This window comes from Callorhinus ursinus, unplaced genomic scaffold (genome assembly GCF_003265705.2).
Source record: "Callorhinus ursinus isolate GAN/ISIS: 27379988/994484 unplaced genomic scaffold, GSC_fseal_2.0 scaffold2, whole genome shotgun sequence".
Taxonomy (NCBI): domain Eukaryota; kingdom Metazoa; phylum Chordata; class Mammalia; order Carnivora; family Otariidae; genus Callorhinus; species Callorhinus ursinus.
This window is the reverse complement of record NW_027397064.1, coordinates 90,916,607-90,938,422: the sequence shown is the minus strand read 5'-3', so window position 1 is coordinate 90,938,422 and position 21,816 is coordinate 90,916,607. Positions and strand designations below refer to the sequence as shown.

The 21,816-nt window shown below is 43.6% G+C and overlaps 1 long non-coding RNA gene across 2 annotated transcripts in view; it reads left to right on the top strand.

Annotated features, from left to right (window-relative positions):
- Positions 1-21,816, top strand: part of LOC141371125 (uncharacterized) — a 153,550-nt gene that overhangs the window by 125,097 nt on the left and 6,637 nt on the right. The gene's annotated exons all lie outside the window — the stretch shown is intronic.

Here is a 21,816-nt window from a genome sequence, read left to right as displayed (position 1 = left end):
TAGTGACGTGCCAGAATAACCCAGCCAGTAGGCGGCAATGCTGGAAGGGGGTCCAGCGTCTGACTCCATTCCCTGCGCTTTCAGCAGATGCAGTCCATTCAGAAAATAAAATGATTCTTTGGAGCACAACTGTATGTAACTATACACGCACCCACAGTAGTAGTACCGGCATCAGGTATACATAATAAGGAAACACTTTCAGAAGAGGGTAGGATTATTTGGCATAATTAGGGAGGGAGCCGGTGATAGAGAAGTAGATGTGTATTTCCGAGCAGCCAATTAGTGAATGGTACTCAAAAAAATACGTTGTGTGCTTTTATTATAAGACAAATTTAGCGAATAGTATTTTTTGTAACAGATCACGAGTTAAACTTGCACAGAATCACTGATTCATTTTCACAACAGCCTGTGAGTGTTACCATTACAGCGATGCATTTAGTCATTTAGATATTTACTGAGGGCCAATGTGTGCGACTCACTGTTCCAGACGCTGGGCATATAGCCCTGAAGCAGAGGATAAGGCCCCCATGCGGAGGAAACAGAAAGCTGCGGAGATATTTCGAAATAGCAGGTTTGGCCCAGGATTCCAAACGGACTTGAATAATTGTCCATGCCACCAACAGTCAGAGGCCAAGGAAGCTGTTGGCTGAAAAGGTGGTCTACGTTGGCGTCTGGATACCTGCTCTCCTGTTGACCATTCCTGATTTCATCTTTGCCAATGTCAGGGAGGCCGATGGGAGGGATAAGAAATTAGGTTGAAGGTTGGGCGGGGTGGGGCGGGGGTGGGGCTAGACGTTTAAAAGTGTCCCCGACGTACTGGGGTTTGCAGTGAACGCCCAGACAGTGCTATCCCTCCTCGCGCCGCTTCCCGCCGGCGCGGAGCCTGGGTGGGGCAAGGGAACGATTGAGGGGCGGGGCCGAGAACTGGTGCGACCGCTGGCGGGGTGACCGCAGCAGTGACTGCAGGGGACCGGAGATATGAGCGTTAGCCAGCGAAAGCGATGAATGCGCCGTGACGCGCACCCCGGGACAGTCCCAAGAAAAGAACTTGCCCAGACTGGACCCGGAACACCAACCCCTTTACTTCAGATAAAACCTTTCAGTCTGGAGGTGCTTCAGAGATAGTCTGGGAGCCGGGAACCATTTCTCTAAAAAGCGTAGTTTTCCTCTTTTGTCGGCACCCCTTCCCTAATGTTTGTTGGTGAAGGTCCTCATCTACTGAAAGCTGATGTTGGGGTCAAGAGGTGGGACTCTTAGAAACGGCTAATTTAAGACACAATAATGATATTGTAATATTACATTAGGTAGAATTAAAAGAAAACTTTTAAAAGCACTTTTATTATGTCACTGAGTAAAACTTGGGATCTTCACATTTTCACATCCTAGGATAGGAGGCGATTTGAAGGACCAGAATTTCAGACAGGTTCCATGACTTGCTTTTCAAAAAGCTCAGTAGTGGCAGAATCATTATGTTTTGACCCAGAATGTCAGCTGCATTGTACTCAAAACTTTTCTCTTCATTATGGTGGAAACCTGAAAGGTGAAATCTTCCAAACCTGCCCCCAAAGGGGAGAGAGAATAAATCCAGAGTAAAATGATTTGCACAATAAATATTTGTTGCTTGCAGACAAAGGAAAGGTTTTCCTTTATCTGTGGGCTACTTTAGATCCTTTAAGGTATATCTGCTAAAAGGAAGCAGATAATTAAGAGAACAATGAAACGCTGTTCAGTGACTGTCAAGCAAGAATTTTTCTTTTCAAAAGATAATATCTGGATATTAAGATAAGACCAGGTGTCTCTCCCTTGTGGCTGGTGGGGAATGTGGATTGGACATCCTTTCTCTTTTTTTAGATTTTATTTATTTGACACAGAGAGAGACACACAGTGAGAGAGGGAACACAAGCAGGGGGAGTGGGAGAGGGAGAAGCAGGCTTCCCGCTGAGCAAGGAGCCCTATGCGGGGCTCGATCCCATACCCTGGGACCGTGACCTGTGCCTAAGGCAGACCAGACGCTTAACGACTGAGCCATCCAGGCGCCCCTGGACATCCTTCCTGGAGAGCACTTTGTAGTCAGTAGAACCTTAGAACAGTAATTCCACCTATAGAAACATCCCAAGGAAATAGAATTTTGCCACAGAGGTATTCATGGAGACATTATTTATAACCCTAAATGTCCTTTAGTGGAACAGTAGAGAAGATTTTGGTATATTCATATGTGGAATTCCATATATGGCCATTGCCAATGATGTTTGTGAAGAAGAATTTTTAACGACACGGGAAAATACTTATGAGACATTAGGTGCAAAAAGTAGGACCAAAACTATGTATATAGTGTGAACTCAGTTATGTTATAATATGTACTAGTGAAAGATGGGAAGAAAAACCAAAAAAAATTTTTTTGAAGATTTTATTTATTTATGGGGCGCCTGAGTGGCTCAGTTGGTTGTGTGTCTGCCTTCGGCTCAGGTCATGATCCCAGGGTCCTGGGATTGAGCCCTGTGGGCTCCCTGCTCAATGGGGAGCCTGCTTCTCCCTTTTCCACTCCCCCTGCTTGTGTGCATGCTTGCTCGTGTGCTCTCTCTCTCTCTCTCTCTCTCTCTCTGTCAAATAAATAAAATCTTAAGATTTTATATAATCTTATAAAATCTTAAGATTTTATTTATTTATTTGAGAGAGAGACAGCACAAGCAGGGGGAGGGGCAGAGGGACAAGCAGATTCCCCACTGAGTGGGGAGCCCGACATGGGACTGGGTCCCAGGACCCAGAGATATGACCTGAGCTGAAGTCGGACACTTAACTGAGCCACCCAGGCATCCCGAAAACCAAAACGTTTGTAGGAATTTTCACTGGGTGCAGAATTATATTTGATTTTTTACTTTCTTTCTTGCATTTTTCTATGCTTTCCAAATTTTCTGTAATAGGCATGAAACATTTTCATATTCAGAAAAAAGTCAATGTTTAAAAAGGAAACAGAATGCCTCCCTTCTCATACTTTTCCACTTCCTAAAGTATTCACTAGATAAGATGACTTTTTCCTCCTTTCTTCTAAGGAATGGTCTCTCCTTATTTTCCCCTGGGCAGGACCTACCTAAACTACTTTTTCAACTACTCTATGATGTTCTTCAAAAGAAAACAAAGCAAAAAACTCAAACATTTGTTGAGTGTTTGTATTGTGCAGCTGACCTCCTATAATCCCTTTAATCACTCCGCAAGGCATATGCCATCTCTGTACCGCTGGTAAGGAAACTGACATCCAGAGAGTGCAAGGAACTTGGCGGAGATCACACAGTGAGCATCTGCACCCAGTCTGTCTGGCTCCAAAGCCCAGCTCTCTCCACTACATCACAATGTCTTCTTTCTCTAATGGCTGCTATTCACCCTATGAAAGCTCCTGCCTTGGAAAGGTCACTTGGCATCTACTTACATACTGCTTTGAGTGACATCTCTTGGGATGTTATTCAATGTTTAAATAGTATATGTCTTTTCTCCTCTTCCTCAAATATTCTGGGTTCCTTAAAGTGAATGCTCAGATCTCCTCTACGCAGCTAGCCCACTGATGAACAAATAATGGGCTCTCTAATCGTTTACTGAAGCTCTATTTAATGAATTAATGACTTTCCTATGTGGCTCTGGCAACAGAGCGAGGTTTAGGGTCTGTCAGGGCTTTGGCAGGGTCCCCAAGTTCTCAGGCTGGCTTTAGCCCAGGGAATAACTAGCCTTGGCGACGGTGTGGAAGGGATGCTTGCAAATCCAGTGACATAGTGGCAAGCATTCTGCCACCTCCTGTTGCTCGGTTTGTAGCTGGTTGATTTGTGTGTGAGTGTGTTTGTATGTGTGTATCTGTGTGTGTATGTCCCCAAGGAGGCTCAAAGCCAGTCAGTCAGAAACCTTAGGGCCGGACAGACCTCTTCCTGATGGTGGATGGTAGGAGGCAGCAACATCACAGGACTTCTGAATGCACCAAGTCCCCTGTCCCCTCACTGGCTCCTCCCGTCTTTTTTTAAAAGAGAAATTGCCACTTTTGCTTCTGAAAGAGAAAAAAAATACAAACTTCATTGATGGTAGTAGGGAATACTTCAAGGGACAAAGTTAATGTTTTCCCAACTCATTAAAAAAAAAACCCAAAACAAAACACAGGAGACTATTTCCCAAGGGGCATGTAATTCTACCAGAGGGTTACAAATCTCAAAGAGACAGTGCTATCAAATGTCAACTATTTCCAAGCCGGTGTTAGGTGGAAACAATGGTTCCTCACCCCACTGCACCCAACCCACTCCTCGTTTCTCAACTCTGTATGTCTCTAATGCCTATAAGTGAAGAATGACTTTGGGAAATAAACAAAATTTAGGAAAAGTATTACTGGTTTTCTGGGTACCATTTTTATCTTACATCTAAGTCATATTTTGAATTTCTAAAAGGTCTGACTTCACTGAAGTCAGATTATTAGTGATTTCCACTGAAGCTTTGTAGCAGTCAAGAACAGTCAACAAAATCTATACAGAGAGAAAAGCTAGATTGGTAAACAAATACAATTTAGAGTCACCCTGGTAAGTCACTTTAACAAAGCCACTTAATTAACAATGTAATGATTATTACTTGACTAGTTAGTTCCACTGCTAGGGAATGCACTGCTCTCAAAGTTGGCTGTGCTCATGTGGCAGGTTCAGTGTGGCTTTGTGGATCTGAGGAACAACAGACTCAGTGCTGTTTCCTCAAAAATTATGGTGTCAAGCTGGGAAAGAGGGCACGACTTTAGGAAATAATTGAGTGAGCAAACTCCGTTCTCCATGGAAAAGGCTTGTCCTTGTTTTCCTTAAACCAGTAATTTACTGGCGGTGACCTCAGGCAGCTATATAACAAGAGGAAGTGTCTACAGTTCTGTGGATGATCTACTCTCTAAAGAGAACTATGCATCCCATAGCAGAGCCAGGGGACAGCCAGAAATGTGGTGATCTGATCACCCATACAGATGAGCTTTGAGATCTCGCTGAGATCATTCTACCAAGAGTTTTATATTAGCAGAATGACAGGGTGGGAATTATTTGTGTGTGTGTGTGTGTGTTTGTAGGGGGATCCATGCAATGTTCGTGCAAGAGCAATTTTCTAAATCCTGAGCCATGATTGTGCCTTTGGAGCTACTTACAGGTATAAGGCACAAGTGACAAACCCTGCAGATATTGTAAATAAACAAGGCCATAGGGAGTGGTCGGGACTGTGGAGAACTGGGGAATCTAAAGGGGATAGCCACCACCCTTGATTTTCCTATGTGGGAGTTTGGGCCATATCTTCCCAATTGTTAGAGAGAAGCTGAAAGGTCTGATTTTTTAAGGTGAAATCTCTTGACTTTAAAATGTTGATTCAGGGGCGCCTGGGTGGCTCAGTTGGTTAAGCCACTGCCTTCGGCTCAGGTCATGATCCTGGAGTCCTGGGATCGAGTCCCGCATCGGGCTCCCCGCTCAGTGGGGAGTCTGCTTCTTCCTCTGACCCTCTTCCCTCTCGTGCTATCTCTCATTCTCTCTCTCTCAAATAAATAAATAAAATCTTTAAAAAAAAATGTTGATTCAAAACACACAAACAAACAAAAACTGTATGAGCTTCCATTTACACCGGCCTAAATTATGATACAAGGAATCAAAAGAAAGACTGGGGCTTGGGGGACCAAGAAGGATGGAACAGATTCATAAAAGACAGCAATGGAAATAGCCAGAGCGGTCCACAGAATTCTTTTAGGATAACCCTGTGCCATAATTTGTCCATCACTTTGAGACTGAAATTGATCACTTTGGATTTCCTGAGTTGGTCCTTCTTTGTGGCTCCCAACTGCACTCAGATTAATATCTGGGACCCTGAAGATGACTAACTCAGCTCCACCAGGACTCTATTATATTCCCTCAGCCTCTTCCCCATCCTCGGGCTCTTAGTCTTCTCAGTTACCTCAATGCATGAGGCAAATGGATTGCTCCCCCATTACCCATAGAAGGGAGGTGAAGGGAAATGGAATCTTAAGTAAAGTGTGAAATGTTCTTACTTCTAATTATGGGGCAGAAGAAAGACTTATGTGGTGGGGGAAGGAAAGAGAAGTAATGAAGATTCTCAAATGTGCCTTGAAAGCCCTCCTGTAGTTGCAAAGACTCAGATTCAGGGTTGGAAGGGCTCTTTGGACCCCTTTGGTCTCCATTCCAAGGAGCTCCTTCTACAACCGTATGGGACACTCCCACCTCTAAGGACTCCCAGGGATGGGCAGCCCATTCCTCAGAAAGTGAGCTCATCCATGGCTGGGTGAACTGAGCACTAGAGAGTCCTGTTCTCCAGGCACCTGCCTTCCCTATTTTCTTTCCTCTGTGTCTAATTTAACTAGAGTTTGGCTGGATGAGATGCCGTGGGAGGAAGCCACAGTGAGCTGCAGCCAAAACCATCCCCAGGCTAAAGCAAAACCTGCCTTTCCAGAGATACTTATTCCTGCAGCCACAAGGATGAGTCTAATGAGAGCCCTCTTTATTCCATTAGCAAATTTGAGAGCGGAATTGGACCAGGTTAGGGTTTCTTTTCATAAAGGAAATTATCCCCAAACATGGAAGATTTGGGGGATTAAATGACTCAAAAGATTTAGTGCTAGACTTTAAGGCCTCCTGAGACTTTCAGATGTACTTGCCTGGAGAGAAAATGTGGGGAGGCAGCAGCTTCGGAAGCAGGCTAATAAAGAGAGAGATTAACCCCATCTCTGCTTGGCGTTACATTAGGGGAAACCAGGTTAAAATGAAGGCTTACAAAAATCATCTGAAGATTAACTCCTAAATGGGAATTCTTTTCCGTAGGTGCTGAGGGGTACTTGGAGAAGACATTGCTTTATCATCCAGTTGCCTCTCATACTCTTTCCAACCAAAAACATAGGACTTTTCCTGGAATGCCTGTAAATTGGGGATGGCTTTGTGTTGGAGCAGTTTCTTTTCAAACAGAGGAAATGAAACAGTTTTCAGAGTCATTTAAATATACCAAGGTGGCGTGTTTCAGGTTTTCTTGTTTTTCTACTCCTTTATTCCTGTAATCAGCAAGTTGTGGGATCATCCTCTGAGGTACATTTACTCGGGTCCAATTTGCTGAGTGCTGCCCTCCAGGGCCCTGCTTGCCTGTGAGAGCCCAGGTGGGGCAGCCCCTCAGAGGGAGCAGGGATGGAATATCCCATCTCTGCCCCCGTTGTCCCTTTATGGTTTGGAAATTGGCTCATGTGCTGCTACTTGATGGCTTGTTTGGGGCAGAAAACAGTGACATCCACAGCAACAGTTTGAACAACTTGGAACAACTTGGATGAATCCTTTTCACAAACAGGTCCCCATTTGCAAGTCCAGATTGCTAAAAGCTTTATCTTTGATGAAAGTGGGAGGGTATCCATCTCCATCTTCAAGCTTCTCCCCAAACTGATTTAAATTAAGCTCCCCAAGATTGAGGGGGATTTGTTCTCTGCCAAGTAAATTTTCACTTCAGGGTTAGGGTCCTGGCGACCAGTTATTTTTTTTAGGGGGATTTTTCCTCTCTTTTATGCCACCCCATATGGGGTGTGCTCAGGTTTTTGTCATAAATTGGTTATTTGTCATAAAAGAACCACTCTCTGTGCCCTTCAACCAGAGCCCCTCCCCCAACTTCTTTCTTTTCTACACACACACACACACACACACACACACACACACACACGTGCGCGCGCGCGCACGTCTGCCATCATAATCAACCATCCCACAAAACCAAGTCCTCTGGTGTTTCTGGATTTTTTTTTAAAGATTTTATTTATTTATTTCACAGAGAGAGACACAGTGAGAGAGGGAACACAAGCAGGGGAGTGGGAGAGGGAGAAGCAGGCTTCTCACTGAGCAAGGAGCCCCATGCAGGGCTTCATCCCAGGACCCTGGGATCATGACCTGAGCCGAAGGCAGGTGCTTAACGACTGAGTCACCCAGGTGCCCCTCTGGATTTTTTGATGTCCCAGCAGCTCCTGCTTTCTCTCTTCTCTGTCCTGTGTCTGCTCTGAGCCTTAGCCTTGGTTCAGGTAAGGGGAAGGCCTACTCTGGCATTGCCATGAATTTCTATCTAGGCTTCTGTTTAAAGAGTTTGGGTGTGCGAGGTCACCAGACTGGCCCAGAAACTGAGAAGTCCCCAGTTCCTGGTAGGGAAAGACTTCCTCTGCCCTCTTATGCTAAATGTAAACATTTAATCGACCTCGTTTCTGATAGGTTCCAGGAGAAATCTCCAGCCTCTTCCTTGAAAGTATGAATATACAGAAGGTATTTCTTCTGTGCATTTCCCCCCAATCAAGAAAGTTTTGTTGAACTTTACCTATTTTCTGTGGTTTGTATTGTGAAAACAAACTTTTTTCCCCCAAGTCTGAAAAAAATACATAATTAGGTATATTTTTTCAAAGTGTATGCTCTTTTTTTTTTCCCCTTGAAAATCTTTGCTTTACCCCCACCTTAAGTCACAGAGAACCACTTAAATTGGTCTGATCTTCTGACCTGCTGTCTGTGGTCTCTGGTCGCATGCCTTGTGTCTCCTGTGGATAGAACAAGCTGTTTTGAATAAATTCTGCAGAAGAAGGAGCTGAAAATGCAGGCGTGTGAGGCCTCCACAAGAATCTGACAAAAATAAGCTAATACAAAATCAGAGTTTCTCCCCTACCCACCTGCTGTCCCACTTTGTTGTAAGTATAAACAGTTCTTTTCTTTTCTCCTGAGAGCAAGGGATGTGGGTTTTATTATGCAGCTCTCCCTTCCCTGTGTTGCCAGGGACAGATGTGTATAGATGAATGTCTGTGATTTATCACTGGCCAGGGTTGTGGGTCCCCTAAACTCCCTGGTCCTGAGTCCTCTTCCAGAACTTCCATAGAAGCTGAGGCAGCCACAGAATGCCAGGTGTGCCTGTTCAGTGATGGATATCCCCTATCCCCCGGAGAGGAATCTGCAGAGTCCTTTCTATGCTGCTACTCTGGTTTCCCCCCTCCCCCACCAAGAAACCTGGCTTATAGAGGTGAAGATTGTTAAGAGCTAAAAGAATTCTACCCAGAGAACCATATGTGCAAGGACATGGAAGTGTAAAGCAGAAGGCTGCGTCCTGGAAAATGTAGTAGAAGGGTTTCCCTGAGTATGACTTGGCATTAAGGGAGTAATAGAAACGTGAGGAAGTACAGACAAGATGACTGTGTAAGATGAGGAGCTTTGCAGACTCTAAAGTGCCAGACATCTATCAGAGAATTGTAATTTATAGGCCAACTTTGTAAACTGGACCAACATTAATTCAGAGTTAACTGTTAGAGAGATAAGATGTTTTAAATAAATCTAGATGAAGTGTAAGACGAAGGTAAATTTCTATTCATAAATCATAGGGACCAGGTTTCAACCTGAAGACCCTAGCCCTATTCTGAGAGGTGGGGAGATAAGGAAATAATAGGATCTGCCACTGGGATCAAATCAAGGTCAGTGTTAAGTCCTCTCATGGTACAAGCAAGTGTTCTTGGTTCTTCTTCCCTACAAATCTGGAACACACCCTCTCCCACTACCGGGGATCTGTCCAACAGCATTTTATTTAATTTTTTTCCATTTCTCTTTTGGAACTGCCTTCTCCTTCCATAGTGAATTCTCTTCCAGCTCTTCTTGGCCCCTTCTGAGCTCCTTTTTTACTTCTAAGAACATTTCATTCCCTTCCTTTCTCCTTGCCCACCACCCCCACCCTTCCTTCTTTCTGTAAACTATTTGAATGCCTGCAATGTGCAGAGCTCTGCCAGGCACTGGGACACAGTCCTTAGTCTCAAGACATGTAAGGGCAACCTGGGAGGTGATAAGGAACATAGAGAACTATAATACAAGCTAGAGCAGGATGGACAAGACACACAGAGTAGAAACAAGGTGCAGAAGGGAAGGACAAGGTCTTTCACACAGCAGGATGTATATGAAAAATAAGTAGGATTTTGATGTGGAGAGAACTGAGCAGGAAGGAGGACATTTGGGGTGAAATAAGAAAGCACAAATAAAATGTTGGCGCCAGCAACAGGGATCAGCCAGTTTGATTGGACTATAGTTGGAATTATCTCTGGGGAGGTACATTGAAACTAGAGCAGAGATGTTTTATAGGCAAGGTGAATAGGTCTGGACTATATTCTGGCAAGTAACACAAAAGCCATGAAGATTTTGAGTTGGAATATAATATGGTTAGAGTTATGCTTTAGAATAACTAGTCTTAAATAGAGTGTAGAATGGGTTGGAAGAAGGAAGCTGAGGTGGAGGGAGCAGACAAACCTATCTGGATAGCTTGGGCAGAGGATTGTAAAGGTCTGGGCTAGCTGGGGAGTGGTGGGAGGCTGATAAATAGAGATCTTGAGAACTAGCATCTGGTGCTCACTGATGTGGGTGGGTGGAGGACGAAGGAGATGACTGGAATTTCAGCTTGGATATGATGAAGAGAGGTCAGGGAGAGAAGCTATTTGGGAGGGGAGGTGATGCTGTTTGGAGAAAGTCTGAAGGCTGACCTTTTATTTTTCAAAGTCTGGGTGTTGGTTTCTTACCAATACCTGCGTCTGACTTGTGGGCCAGTGATATCCTGTTACTGATGTCATTGGGGTGACTTCATCTATTCGCACCTCTTGAAAAGATAACCATCAGAAGTGGCAAAACTTGAGAGACCAAAACAAAAAAATAATAAGGGTAGGTTTCAAGATCCTTCCATTATATGTCTAAGTTTTCTGTCTAGGAATGAGTTGGAGTTGATTCTCTGGGGTAGGACACTATGTCAGATCAAAGCATATTGATATGTGGTTTATTGAACACCATTTAAAGGTGGTGCTATAGGAGAAGAAGCAGAAGGAAAGGATGCAACTGTCTGAAGAGACTTAAGGTTCAAATCAACATCTGCACTGTAGTAACAGTTCACATACAGATGTTCATAACTTTTATGGTCACAAATGAATTCTACAGAAAACAAGCAGCTGATGACACCTGCCCTCCTCAGACCTGCAGAATCAGACTTACCAGGGGTGGGGCACAGTAGTTCAGAGGAAGGAGCCATTTTAAACCAGGGTGCCTGGGAAAAGCTTTGCAAAGGAGTTGGAATCTTACAGGGAGTCCACAATGCCACTATGCATTCACCTCCTGGTTGGGCACGTAGATGGGATGTCCTACCCAAGACACTTGCAGTTAAAATCATTTCAGGGATCCTTAGCTACAAAAATAAACTTTATCAGAACATTGAAAATAAGTTGCTGTACATTTGTGCCTTTACTTGTGAATTGTGCCACAGTCATTTTTAAGGAAGATAGGAACTTTTCTTTCCAGTCTTTACTCCACTGTAATAGTTGCTTTGTTGGGTGTTCTGGTCTACCTGTGGGTGTCCAACTTTGGTTCTCAGAATGTGGCTAATGGTTATAGGCAGAGTTTATCTTCAGGTTCATTTTTTCCTTTCTTCTTGATCTTTTATCACTTTCCTGGCCCTTTGGCTACTCACTGGTGGCTCATTTCAAACACTACTGTTCCAGAATTGAATTCTTTGGGTGATATTTACTATTCAGCAGCAAGTGAGTGCAGGTGGATGGGCTACTGGACTTTGACCCTGACAGGGTGGCACATGATATTTCCCAATCTTCAGGTGCTGGATCCCCAGGAAAGTTTTTGTAAAGGGTACACATAGTCAAGTCCCAGATCTTACTTCAGACTGAATAAATAATGCACTACAACTTTTCAGATGCATGTGGATGCTTTGTGATTAATAAAATATCAAATTTTTTTGAAAGTGTCTTGAATTTTTAGTTTTGTTAGTTTATTTTTGGGTGTGGGTGTGTGTGCATGTGTGTTTAGAATGTTCTTCATTAACAGACACTGACAGCATAACCAGCTTTCATCTGGTGATTCACGAAACTTTGTGGTTGTTAAAAGTGATCTTCTTGTTTAACAGAAAAAAGGCAGCCCTGGAGGAAGTGCGTTTTTTGTCTGGTGCCTAGAGCTTACCCCTATTGGGGCTACCAGAAAGAGAGCTGGGGAGATAACCAATATGGAATGGGACAGAAGGAATATTTCTCTGTATACCAATTACTACTCAGCTTGCAGGAGGGAGCTACCAACCAAGAACCAACCAAATAAGAGGGTTGTTATTTAGAAGACAGCTTCTAGGTCCTCTAAACCTACCATCTACCTTGGGCAGGAATCCCTTATGGAAACTTGTGGAAAGGCGAACATCTAGCTCAGCCCAGGCCCCCCCACAACAGGCAGCTTACTATTAGGCAAAATCCAGATCCCTGGACCTCAACCTTGGTGTTTCTGATTGGGTTGGGCTGAAGTGGGTCCTTTGACATTATGTTCCAGGTGATTCTGATGTCAGCCAGTGTTGAGACACAGGACTACCATGAAAGGACAAAAATACTCCATTACAATGCTTTTTGTTTGTTAAGTGCTCACTAATGCATGAACAGCATCATGGTGAGGCCCCTGTGGGCTTTATGTTTACACCCCTTTTCTTACTTCTCACACCCACCCTGGTAGATAGATCCCTATTTTAAAAAACCCCGAATGAATTAGGGCCCAGGGAAGTGAAACCAATGTACTAGCTGGGGAGTGACAGTTGGAACCCCAATGCACAAATGAAACCCGGGAACACTGGGTGTGACAAGCTCTTGAGGAGGGACAAACAGTTATGATCTCCAACCCACAATTGAGACTGGTGAACATGAAATAGGCATTAGTCCATTAGTAAGAGACTGATGCTGTTGAAATCAGGGGAGGGGAAGTGCTCTGTAAGAAGCTTCTGACACACCCAATTCCTTTGTGCATCCAGTCTACCTTTGGCACAGGAGCAGAATCAGTTTAAAGCTTGGGTTCTGGAGCTAAGAGACCTGGGTTCACTAACCAAGGGGCTTTGGCAAGTTACTTGATGTTTTTAGGGCCTCAATTGCCTCATCAAAATGGAGATAATGCCAAGTGCTACCTACCTCTCACCGTGAGTTTAGCCATCAACATCAACATTTATGGCACACCTGCTCTTTGCCAGTCCTATGCTGGGGATACCACTCTTTAGAAGCTGATAGAAGCCCATGTCAAAGATTCAGGGGAAGGAGGAGGACAAGGGTATCAGAAGCTCACATCATTCTTTATGTGAAGGAGTGTAAGACCAAGGAAGCCAGATGTTTGCATGTTCTCTCTTAGCACTGCGTAGTGGATGGATGCCTCACTGGGTTCCCCCAGAGGCTGGTGGTGAGCAGGAAGATGGTAGCCACCATTTCTCATGGCTGCTGCAGTGTATGACAAAAGGTTGCTCCCAGTGCAGCAGCCCACCCCCTACATTGCCTGCCTTGTCCCTGACGAGTGGACTTCTCATTAGGAGAGACTCTTCTTTTGGTCACAGGGATCCCAAAGATCACTGGGACTTGGGTTGTTTCAGATGCCATGTGGAAGTTCAAGTCCACTCCCAGAAGGGCCCAGAGAAAGGGATGGCTCCTATGGTGAAGACAATCACATGATATATCCTCATCTATATGGGGCTTTGCTGCCTTGTGTGCAGTGACATCTTGGCCCATGGGACTATTGAGATCTCTAAACTTATAACCTCCAGGTGACCTTCCCCTGGGGAGGAGCAGAACTATCATGAGCCAGTCTAGGACTCTTATTTAGAGAGAAGTCACACTTTTCTACTAAGTCTGCTCTAGGTTGGAGTTGAATGCAGGCAGGTATCCCTAAGAGTATGCTTCCTTTCTCTTCCAGCCTCTCATTTTCCTGGCTATTCCTCCAAGATAATGTCTTGTGAGAATGGTGTGAGTCAACGTTAGACACCTGCTGTGTTACCCCAAGGTAACACCTTCTGCCTTGGATGTGGGGGAGGGGCATATTTTATATCCCCACTTCTATTGTTCTCTGTGCCTCATTGTTCCTCCTTCACACCCCCTTCTCAGACAAATCATTTTGCTCCTTGATTTTGATAATTCTGTGGATGAGCTCTAAGATAGCAGAAACTGAGCCCTTGCTGCTGTTGACAATTATAGTTCTTTTTCTCGGAACTCCTTTCTTTTTTGTAAATGCCTACCAGGTGCCCCCAAGTGAAAGATGATACTTGTTTGTTTGGTAAAGGCCTCCAGATAAGAAGAGTTAGAACCAACAGCTCTCCAAAGAGAAGTCGTTTCCTTCTCTGAGTCACCACATTAAATGTTCATCCTGGCTCACTGGCTAAAATGAATCAGTGGTCCTTTTAGAATTCCCTTTAGCACAGTGTTTCATAGAAATCTGTAATTGAGATTGCAATTCATTTTTTCTTCACCACAGCTGACTATTTTGCATTTTCCCAAGGTGAAACTCAGCCTCTTTTCCGGTGTTGAGAAGAGTTGAAACTTAAAGTTGAGGAGTGAAAAAAAGCCCTGCTACCAAAGGGAAGCCCCAAAGATTTCATTGCCAAGTACAGGAAAATACTTCTCAAAATCGGATTCTAAAACTGAGTGAGTGGTTTGCTGTGTGCAGCTTTCTTGTGCCTTGGATTTTTAAAATTCTCTCTTTTTTAAAGGGTGACACATCTTCCTTCTGGTTGCCATCATCCTCTTTGCATCCCTGACCTCCCTTGTTGGTCTACCCAATAGCACCTTCCTGATCCTCTTCATCAAAGGTGACTGTTCTGTTGATGGGGACTGACTTTTCACCGGCCCAGATTGTGATGATTTTTCTATAGAGGTGGGGTGTTATCCACCAATTTCTGGACGACCTTCTGCGTTGATACAAATCCTTCCTATCTTAGAACTCACCCTCAGTCCCACTTGCTGACTAAAATGTTCCCAATGGACATTCAGGTCCTTCCTTCCCCAGACATTTACCGAGCACCAAGTATGTTCCAGGTACTAGACATGGGGATAAAACAGTGCACAAGACCGGCCAGGAGCCTGTCCTCATAGAGCTCACAGGGACCTAGACAAGTGCATAGGCACTTACAGTGCAACTTAAACTAAATCCAGGAAGGCTTCCTGGAAGAGACAAACTCAAAACTAAGATAAACCAAGTAACTTAACCAGGTGAAGGGAGTAAAGAGGGAAGAGCGTTTCATTTTTCCTGTGCTCACGCTATTAAGCATCTTCTTATACCCTGCTTTGAATTAGTTTGTATCGTTTGGATGCCGAGTGTGTACATGTCGTTACTTTCAAGATATAGTAACTGCTTGAGGACAAGAGCCTGTGGTACTTTCCCACTCATCCTTATCAGGGTTTGGTACAGTGCTAAATACTTTGCAAGGAAGGACAGCAGCATATATTATGCCTACTCTGTGCCCATCAGGTTGTGTGCAAGTGATTGTTTGAATTACCATGTTGTGGGGCGCCTGGGTGGCTCAGTGGGTTAAGCGTCTGCCTTCGGCTCAGGTCATGATCCCAGGGTCCTGGGATTGAGCCCCAGCGTCAAGCTACCTGCTCGGTGGGGAGTCTGCTTCTCCTTCTCCATCTACCTGCCTCCCTCTGCTGGTGCTCTCTCTCTCTCAAATAAATAAAAACTTTAATAAATAAATAAATAAATTACCATGTTACTGAAAGAAATTGGAGGTAGTATGACTAGGGCAATAATACCCACAGCCTGGAAATCAGGATGCTGAATAGTTGTGTGACTTTGGGTGAATCTTGAAATTGCATCCCGGCCTTGATTTCTCCATCTGTAGAATGAAGGGATTCCACTACAGTGCCTCCCGGCTCTGTAATCTACTTTCTCCTGTGGCCTCACAGGGCCATCTGGTTGTCATTGGACCGGTAGGAAGATAACTGCAAAAGGCGGTTCAGGGGTTAAGTCAGGAAACCAACATGGAAATGAAACCACAGCCCCAAATGCTGAAGTGCTAGGCCAGTTGGAGATCAAGGAAAAGATGTCCTTAAGAAATGACCCCAGTGTGAGCCCCAGCACCTCTATCCTGTTCTCTGTGCCCAGTGCCCGGCATGCACAGCGCAAGTTGCCAACTAGGGAGGAACAGTGCTCACTGGGGCTTTGTTCTGAGGGGCCAGTGGAGCTTTCACTCCACAGCATCAACACCTGCAGTCTTGGAACCTAGGCTACAGAAATAGCAAGTGGGTGTGCAGAATGCAAGTTGATGAGATAGTGCTGGGTACAGACGCTCACAGCAGAACTCACTGCTAAAAACATCGAGTTGAGGACATCATGTACCAATTCAAGGGTGCCCCCCCTTTTTTCTCTCAAATTTTTCAAAACAGGAAGAAAGTTTTGTTGAACTGCAGGCACCAATAACCTACGTCCTTCTAGAGAGATCTTTCTGGAAGCCATCCAAGAAAGCTACCTTCACTAAGGGATGCTAATCACTTTTTTTTCTCTTTCTTTCTTCTTCCTCTTCTTTTTTTTTTTTTTCTCTGAGCTTCTGGTACATTTTGGAAGGTTGGCACAAGGCCACCTGAAACCACAGTGGGGTGTTAGGTAATCATGTTCTCATTAAAATGCTGTTCTGTGGTTTAATTTTCAACGGTTTCTTTGCAGCTTGGAAACACACATACTATATTTTTGAGGCAAAGAGACTGTTACAAGGCAAAAAGGCGGGAAGATGGGCTGCTCATAAGCCACTTCCTTATGTGTTTCCAGAAAAGAAACAGCTGTTTTCGTTCTAGAGAAGGCAAACTGAGTGGAGGGTAGCACTCACGGGGCTTCCTAGAGATTGATGATATTTAATTGACCCTGGGAACAATGCCTCCAAAATATCCCAAGACTGTCCAGATTGAAAGTATCAAGTAGCATCTATCCATGACCATTTGTCCACTTAGTCGTTGAGTTGAGCACTTTAATTGAATGTCTACCAAATGTCAGGCACCAGCCTAAGTCCTAAGGACAGAGAGATAGAAGCCAGCACCCACAAGGAAATCACCACCAGTTGGAGTGTCCAAAGAGTAAGTGGGCAATGCATTATGGGTAAGTGGGCCCTAATTCTCCTCATTTTCACCTCTGAGGAATTTCCACTTGGGGCCTTTGAATTTTATCAGTGAAGACGACAAACTAAAGCCCAAGGTTATCATTTCCTTTTTATTTTTATTTTTTTAAAGACTTTATTTATTTGTTTAACAGAGAGAGCGAGAGAGCATATGCAGGGGGAATAGTAGTGGGAGAGGGAGAAGCAGGCTCCCCGCCAAGCAGGGAGCCCGATGTGGAGCTCGATCCTGGGACCCCGGGTTCATGACCTGAGCTTAAAGCAGAGCTTAACCATCTTGAGCCACCCGGGTGCCCCTCATTTCCTTTTTAAAAGAGAGCATGTGAAGCCTCCAAATGTTCCCATTAGATAGTCTTCTAGAACTGCCCCTGATTTCTCCCTTCTTCATCCCAGCCACTGTTCCCACCTGACCAGCTCTGGCTCTGTGACCGTGACAGGTCCTTGACTTGGCCACTCCTCCTCTGCTATTTGTGCATTCCCAGCAATAGGATCTTGGCTTCCTTCCTAGTTCTTCAGTTTGGCTCTCAGCTTTCCCGGAGCCTCACAGGAACCACACTGGCCCCTGTCCTATCCTTTCAGAGGGACGTACAGAAAAGTAGCCAGAAATGCTATCTAGTATGATGAAAATGGTCCCAGGTAAATGGAACTGAATAAATTCAGCCCCAGACCAATTGGACTCTGGGCCTGCTTTGAGCATTTCAAATCAGATGAGCATTACCAATCAGACCTATTCTGGTAATAGGTGTAATTCTACCTGTTCCAGAAATGGGTGAAAAAGAAATCCATCTTTGGATCTTCTTTCCTTCTAATGTCCTTCCTCTTTCCTCCCCCTCTGCCCTCACTGGTTGTGCTGTTTCTCTTTTTCTCTCTTTTGTTTGACAATGTTACTGTATGCATATTAAGGGAGAAATTTGCATAGTTACTTTTGGCCTTTGCTTTGGGGGATTCAGGCTTTCACAAAGCACCTACAATGGGTTGAAATTTAGAAGTGCCTTTTTTTTTCCTCTCTCAACCCTTAAATACTTAACTGAAATAAGACATTCTCGCAGGGATCTTTAAAAAAACATTTTAAAATCAACATGAAGGCTTTGGATTTAATTAAAAACCCTCTCATTGGTGAGCATTTTTGAGGCAAGTCAAATTTGCTGACGCTTCACTGGAGGTTTTTATAGAGACCAAAAGGTGAACGTGAAGTGAAGTGGACTGATTTAATGCTAGTTTCTCAAAACATTGACTTTAAAGCAGGTAAAAATCAGTGTGGTTTTCTTCATGGGGGGTTTCGCTTTGACTTTCAACATTGAAATCTGAGGGTTTGATGAACCCAGAAATGCAAAGTGAAACTTGGGAGTGTGACTGCACATCAAGCCAAACAGACTTCTATGAATGGAAGCTGAGTTCCAGGTAGTTTCTTATCACCATTTATTAGATGTCACCCTCTACTCAAAATATAGTCACAAAAAAAATATAGTCCCTTGTCTTTAAGGAACTTATATTTTATTTTATTTTATTTATTTATTTTTTTTAAAGATTTTATTTATTTATTTGAGAGAGAGAATGAGAGAGAGAGAGAAAGCATGAGAGGGGGGAGGGTCAGAGGGAGAAGCAGACTCCCTGCCGAGCAGGGAGCCCGATGCGGGACTCGATCCCGGGATTCCAGGATCATGACCTGAGCCGAAGGCAGTCGCTTAACCAACTGAGCCACCCAGGCGCCCAAGGAACTTATATTTTAAAATAAGATATATTTTCAGTCAGCCATATAGCAAGGCATTTTCTCATTCTCCTCAAAGTTCCCACTCATAGGATCACTTTATTTAAACCAGAGTTGCCATCCTTGGAGAGTGGATTGCAGGGCCTTGATGCCTCTGTCTTCTGAAAGATTGGAGGAAAGGGAGTAGTGAAAGGCAAAAGCTCTATCTAACTTTGTTATCCCCTCTGGGAGAGGTCCCTCCCTCCCTCCCCTGCAGCTCCTCCCCTCACCCTCCTCCTCCTTTGGCTGTGGCAGCTCTGGAAAGCAATGGAAGGGCCAGAGAATGTGGAAGGGAGGCCTAGGGCCACAGAAAATGCATTTTTCTGTCTTGCCACTTTTGACTTGTTGGGCTCAAGTAAATCAATAAAAGAGCATAATGGAATCCTACCCAGCATATTGCTCTTGAGTATACATTCAACATCTTGAATGCTGAATTCACTCAGACTCCTGAAAGTAAAATGTGGAAAATGTACAGAAGAATATTTTGTTTTCATAACACTTTAAATGGATTTAGTGGTGTGGATCAAAGTGGATCAAAATGGATGTCTGGGTGTTTGCCTGTGCAGTGAATGTAGCCCGTAGGTCCTAAAATCCCGTTGAGTCAGGGTACCTGAATTGGAAAGGGCTCTCTCCCCACACCTCCCCCTGCCAATTGCTTGCTTACAGTTGTCCAAGTTTAGCTGAGGACGGATCAAAATCAGTGATTGAATAGCAAGGTGCTATCGTATGGCTCTGTGAGAGTTTATACATGCTCAGAATTTCAGACGTGATTGACAGAGGAGTGTGTGAATCAAACCCCTTGTTTGGTTTCGTGGTCACAAAGAGCCCTTTCCCTTTGAAACTCAAGAAGGTCCCTTTCTCTGGACCTGTGGAGGAAATTAGGCAGCAAATAACCATGAATTTAAAAAAAAAAAAACCAACAACCCATTAAAACTTTAATCAATGTAGCATTTATGGGGCATTTAGGAATTTTAAGATGGCTTTCTTATCCTACCTTCTGAATGCAGCCACCTATAGAGAGCACTAATACTAGTAGGTGTATCATCTTCTCTAAATTGTCTGATCTGACCGTGGTTATTATTTAAACTTTAAATAAATTGATTTTGATCTAATTAGATGATACTAAGAGAAAACTGACCCAGTGATCAAAGGCTCTCTTTCTCTCTCTTTTCCTGATAATAATTCAGATCAGAATCCTGCATAGAGATTAGTGACTCTTTGGAACAAAGATTTTGTGTTTGGCTTTCAGAAATGGCTGTGCAAATATTCTGTCTGAAAGCCCTTTTAATGGCTGAAGATGGAGGAGTTGACAATCTGGGAAAGGCCAGGTGGACCTGAACTGGGATGAGTGGTTTCTTGGCAGGGAGCCCATTCTCATGATGAAAGCTGGGAAAATTTGCTTGGGGAAAGTAATCCAATGATATGAAAGGATTAGGCAGGCTTACATTTAGCAAACTCTAAACCATGAATCTGAATGGTGCACCTCTTCTCCACACAGGCAGCTGCTTTCCTTGTAAAATAGAGCGACCACAATTAAATGAGAGGAGAAACTAAAGAGAGAAAGGTGTTTCGAAATGATATTGCATGCATAGAAACCAAGTTTGCCATCAGTAATTCCTGATCAGTGCTAACAGAAGAGTCATCTCAGCAAAGAGAACAGCTCCCCGACACCACCCCAAAGACAGGTGGAAACTTATACCACCTCAAACTTGCACAGACTTCAAGTTCATCCTCCATCTCTTGCTCCTATTGGTCCAGCCACTTAATTATTTCACCTCGGAATACTTAGCTATTAGTGACACTAATTAAAACCCGCCTTGCCCTTAGATGTATTATGAAGCTGTTTGTAAAATGCTGTGAAGGCGAATTGTTCCAAGAGCTATCAATTCTGGTAGAGGCCGTGTCAGCTTCAGTTATGTGCTCATAAATGCAAATCCAACCTGGTCAATAATCTCCAGGGATAGTCTGAATTGCACAGCTGGCTTTTTAGAAACTGTGTGTGGAGGAACATGAAAAGATTGCTGAAAATGCCTAAGTAAGGTTAGATAATAAGTGGAACTATATGGGCAGGGGGAAGGCAGAACAAAGAAGATATTATTGGGCATCAGATATGTACTGTATTGTACAAAGGGGTGATTTAGGCTGGGTCAGCAAGGTATTGGGGAGGAAATTATTAAAATAAGAAGTCAGTACAAAGCATAATAAGATTGATAACACAAGTTCCCAATTGTGCCTGCTCCAGATGCTTTTTTCTTTTGCTGGTTGCCCTCTTGTCATTGCCCATGGAAGCACCGGGGAAATAAAGGTGGAAGACGACTCCTCTAGTCACCAGTGTGTTGGGTCTATGGACTTTCATCTTAGGACTCCTTCTCCAGAATATTATTTCACATAATATAAATATAAAACTTATTCAGTCCTTGAAGTAGATAACAAAACTCACTCACTAGTATGCCTGGCTTTCTCATATGATGGATGCATAAATACATGATGGATACAGAGGTGAATGGATGGTTGAATGGATAAGTCAAAGCGTCATTCATTGAGTTATTCAGCAAGTATTTAGTAAGTGTGTGCTTTGTGCCTGGCATTGTTCTAGGTGATGGGGATACAGGGGTGAAAAGACAAGGTGCCTGTACTCAGTGAGCTTATATTTCAATCAGGAAGACATACAACAAACAAGTAGACAAATGTACGTGATAATGACAATGAGGATAATAAAACGGGGTAAAATTTGTGACATCATGGATGGACCTAGAGGGTATCATGCTAAATGAAATAAGACAGAGAAAGATATTGGCAATCTTTCATTAAGACTTTCATAATCTGTTTGTATCAACTTGAGTCATCGATCTGGGCTATACCAGGTACTCTTTTTTTTTTTTTCTTCTTTTATCTTTTCTTATTTCTTTTTTTATATTTTCTTTTTTTCCTATTTTATTAAATTAGGAAATCATATCTCAATTAGAAAGTTTGGGGAAAAGCACATATATTTGCTTCTGGATATCTCAGTCTTACACAGATCCAGAAATTTTGGTGAGAGTGCTCTCTGAACACTGCATCTGATGTTTATCAGATGCTCAGTGGATGAGCTTATCACACTTAAATGTGGGACAGTTGGATGCTGCAAATCTGGAGATAATGGCAAATAGATACCTAGTCTA